At 36.3% G+C, this 5,034-nt stretch overlaps 1 pseudogene; it reads right to left on the bottom strand.

Moving 5' to 3' along the window:
- Nucleotides 1-369: 369 nt before the first annotated feature.
- LOC122114779 lies at nucleotides 370-482 on the bottom strand (annotated as a pseudogene).
- Nucleotides 483-5,034: the final 4,552 nt, after the last annotated feature.

The raw sequence follows: 5,034 nt of genomic DNA, 5'->3' as shown, positions 1-5,034 counted from the left end.
GTTTTTTTGTCCCTCCTCTCAAAAAATTAGAGGAGAGTATAAACAAGATGTAGGCACACCAACTTCAAATACATTGAAAACAGGTGTTATAACATGGGGGAGGAACATATAAAGAAACAAAAAAAAACACCACTGCACGTCATAAGTATGTAAGAAAAAATAGCAAGAAAAAAAAAACCACTTGTGTCCCTAACTTGGGGTCCATTTCCCTTAACACAATCTTCTCTGGTCATATACACATAACTTTTGACCTTTTCTGCTTATCCCAGACATACATTAGTTATTGAAAATTAGAGAAACCATGGGACCTATGTTTCTTTGGACTTGGCTTACTTCACTTAATTTTTTTCCAAGTCTTTCCATTTCCTAACAAATTGGGCGATGGAATGCTTCAGAAATTTGCCTGTCATCCTTGCACAGGGGCCATGCTAATCTTCTCTGTATCATTCCAATGTTAGTGTATGTGATGCTGAATTGAGCAAAGAACATTTTTTATATATAAATTGTAATTGGTTTTCTTAAATTAGACAATACAACAAAACGTAAGTTTAAAAGAATTGTCATGAAATTTTAGAACCATGTACTTCTTACATAAGTACACATTTAAGAAAAAATCAAGATCGACATGTCAAAAACAAAATAATTCCAGATATTTGTTGTTCAAGAGATGTGTAGGAGGAGGAATTCAATTATTCTATACAAGGGACCTGTCATAATGAACACTGCAGCAAGTGTTAAGGTTTGTTAAAATATTTAATGTTTAAAATATATTTAATTTTGGGAATTTGCTTATATATGCCAAAACTGGGACTGTTTGGCAGGTCATAATACTTTTCTATAAAGTATTTAAGATTTATGGTAGCACATAACTACTACTAAGTATGTACATTTCAGAGTTTATTGAAACCTTACTAATGAGAAGTTGCAAAGTCTTTGTGTAAAGGAGCAGAATAAAGAGTTGACTATGTTAACTACACAGTTTCTGTTAAAACTGTAGGCCTTCCTTACTTTATATGTTAGTGACGAACAAATGATGATATAAGCCATATACAAATTATGAGATGAACTATAAATGGTAGTCTTAGTGGGTGATTTAAACACTACTCATAGCCTATAAAATTCTTGTTGAACGTCATAATCTTAGCCAGTGTTAAATGTAAAGAAATATGACAATAATAAAATCTAATTTGTAGTACACTTCAAAAACTGAAAAAATGGTAATTGTTTTGTTTTTTATTTTATTAATCATTATTATTTAATTATTGGTTTTCTTTATTTGTAGCATTGTTTTCCTTGTAATATAATACAACTTTTTGTAAGTTGTCATTAGGAGGTACTTTGAGAAGGGTATTGGGATGGCCACACCATTTTTTATAGGTGCATGTGAATTTATAAAGAGGGAAATTAAGAACAAAATATGTATTTAAAAAATGATCAAGTAGAGTCTGATTCAGGAGTGTTGATACATGTCCACACCTAAAATATTAGCCCTAGGCTGAAGCAGAGTTATTACAAAGTTGAAGCCAGAAAAGTGAGAGACTGTGTTTTGTTTTGTTTTTATTTTTATTTTGTTGGACATGGGCTTGAACTCTGGGGCCTGGGTGCTGTCCCTGAGTTCAAGGCTAGTGATACCACTTGAGCCACAGCAGCACTTCCATCTTTTTCTGCTTATGTGATGCTGCGAAATAAAACCCAAGGCCTCATGCATGCAAGGCAGGCACTCTACCATTGAGCCACCTTCCCAGTACCTGAGAGACTGGATTTTAAAAATCATCTAAACATCATTTGCTTTCTGCTTTGGGTTATATAATGAAATATATGAGTATCTTGTTATGTTTTTGTGCATTGTCATACTTCTAAATTTATACTAACTTCACCCACTTTATCCTTGTCAAAGTCATGAAATATCTCTGAGAGTTTGCTTCTGTGAAGATTGTTTTGTATTTATAATTTCTTCTGAGTCATTTTTATTTTTTATCAAAATCACTTTATATTTCATGTTGATGAGTATTTACACAGAGACAGGCATATAGAGGATTTAGTTTACCAAGTGAACATTAAAATTAGAGCTCAAAAATAAAAATCATCCTTAACACATATTTTCATAGCTTTCCCCACATTCTCCCTAAAAGAAGACAATATTAAGAATGTCTGAGGGAGGCTTTTTAGCTCCAATTTTCTTGAGCTTCCTAGGTTTAGAATTCTTCAATCACAGAGACATGCTGTAATGGGAGTAAGATTTTTTGGTACACTTGTCCCTTCAGATTTTGTTTCTCGTTCCTCCCTTTTCTCAACGCCATTATTAGAGATTTTTCTCAGAGATGACTCCATCTCCAACTTTTCACTCTTCCTAGCTGGACAAATGAATTTGTAGATCAAGACTCTTAGACAGAAAGAATTTAAGAGCCTGAATCTAAGTCACTTCTCTCATACACCATCCCTACAAAGACACAAGTACCAATGCAGGATACATAGTTTCATTTTTTTCTAGCAAGGCCAATGCATGAGGTTGCTTGCTTCTGAGTGTGTCTGTTTGTAGCTCTTCCTGATTTTGCAGATTAACTTTATACCTAGTTCCATTATCAGCTACCAGGAATGGCATGTTTAGACCATCCAGGAGGTTGACTCAACAGGGCGGCTGGATGTGTAGGATGCCTCATGAATGGCACAGAAGATCTGTCATGGAAATACCGGGGTCAATTAAGGTATCCTACAAACACCATCTCAGCAAGGCAAAGTTTACTCCTGCAGAAGGCATCCTGTTGCATGTCCAAGTTGAATAAGCATACTGGCTAGGCAGCCCACCACTGGCTCCCATGAATTTGAGCTTTGGGATCATCTTTCATGATGGATCAAAATTTTGACCCCTTTCAAACTAGTCAAAAGCTTTAATAATCAACCAAATCCGAACACCTGGCCATATGAAAAATAACCAACTTTTACTCAGCTGGTGTTCTACTACTAGTGCCATGTCTCTAGCCCCTAGCAGTTCTCTAAAATAGCATTAGTAAGGTTTTGACTACCTTTACAAGGGCAGTGCTTATATCAGTCAAGCACTTCAAGATTTAACTTCTACAATTCTCCCATCTGATTTTACTTTCTTTTCTTCCAAACAATAATCATTGACTTTCCTATTCAGCAGTATCCAATAAGATATTTTGATTTAAAAAAGGGTTTGATTAAGGCAGTTTTTCAGTCAGTCACTGAACAAAACCTGTTATAGAAGAGATAAAGCACCAGTGCACACATTACTAAGGAAACAATTACTAAAGAGGTAAATATTGCCACCATGACTCATTGTTAAAATGCTCATTCTGTCATCAAACTAGTAAAGGGATCTGCCACCACACACAGACACACAACCTTTTTTATAAGTGACTGGGGGATTGGTCTTGGGTTTGATCTCATGCTCTGGGCATTGTGCCAGAGCAGTTTTACTCAAGGCTACTACTTTAGCCACAACTCCAGTAGTATCTTTTTTTGCACCTTCATTGGAAATAAAAGTCTCATCTTTCCTGTCTGGGTTGGCTTCAAACAAAGATCCTCAGAATTCAGCCATCTGCGCATTTAGGATTATACTCAGCATCATCTCAGTTTTTACGTAATTTGTTTCCAGTATTCAATCCTTGTAAGTCTTTCTGTATCATTGGCCTCCAACCACCACACAGATTACCTTTGAAGTATATTTATTCTTTTATTTTTATATATTTATTGTAAAAATACTGTACAGAGGGGTTAGTTACATGAGCAAGGTAAAGCATACATTTCCTATCAAGCATTGTTACCTCCTCCTTTATATGTCCCCTACCATCCCTAACCTCCTAGCTCCAAAACTACTCCATACACTCTCCCCGACCCCCGCCTAAATTGTAAAGTTTGTTTTTGAACAGTGTCTTGTGCATCTCATTGTTACAATGGGTCAACCTGTATTCCCCTTTAAGTTTTTTCCCCTTTTCCTCCCCAATCTAGTGAAGTCCATATACAAGATGGAGGGCACCAACATCAAAAACATTGGAAACAGTGGTTATGCCGTTTTGGTGGGTGGGGGGACAGAATACAAAGAAACAAAAATCACATGGAACATTATAACTATGTTAGAAACAATAGCAAGAAATGAAAAAAAACAGTTGTGCCCCTATGTTGGGGTTCATTTCACTTATCACCATCTTATCTGATCAAGTATTATATTTAGACCAAACTTTTCCCATTCAATCCTACCAGGGGCTTCTAGTTACTTTTACATGGTGGCATTTCCAATAAACAAATCCTGCTGATAAATAAAAGCACATATTGGAACAATTCGATTATGAAGATCATAGGTTATGGAGATCAACAGAATAAATCTAATTTAAGCTGCTGTTTCTGGTTTCTAGCTTTAAGCTCTTTGGGAACTTTTCAGGGGCTCCTAAGTAAGTATGAAATTTGTAAATATGTAGTTTGTTTTTGCAAATATGAAGTTTGAATGACCCTCTAACTAAGAAGTCTCTCCTTACTTAATTTAAGGTGTTTGAGAATGGTCAGGTGTGGATTGGCCAATGGAACCAAAGCACAGATTCCACTCCAGTTGGCCAGTAACATCTCCAATAGTAGACTCCTGGAATACCACCAGACATTTCCCCTGGCTATGATTTGTACTTACTGCTCATCTCAAAGGGTTGGCCTTCACTACATCCTTGTAAGTTTCCCAGAAATGTCCAATTTTCCCCAGGTACTTGACCTGGAAAGAATAGAGCTGATCAGTTTCAGGGATTTTTGAAATAGACTCTTGCTTCTGAGAAGAGTAACAAGGTGTTCCAAGTTGTCTCAGATCACATTTTGCTGACCTATCATGAATTTCATGCACATGGGGTCTGAGCTCCATGACAGCACAAATAGGACCTCTTGTGTGGCCTCCCTGCCACACAGTCATAGCAGTAGTCCTTTTGTGGACACAATCACCACAGTATTTACCTCACTTATTCAGTCTCAATTTGAATCTAGGTAGACTCAAAATTGGAATACATACACAGAGTGTCTGCTCCAAGAATGAATTTG

This window comes from Dipodomys spectabilis, unplaced genomic scaffold (assembly GCF_019054845.1).
Source record: "Dipodomys spectabilis isolate Male_0828 unplaced genomic scaffold, ASM1905484v1 ptg000110l, whole genome shotgun sequence".
NCBI classification, from domain to species: domain Eukaryota; kingdom Metazoa; phylum Chordata; class Mammalia; order Rodentia; family Heteromyidae; genus Dipodomys; species Dipodomys spectabilis.
Note: the sequence above shows the minus strand (reverse complement) of the source record. Positions and strands in the feature narration are given on the sequence as shown.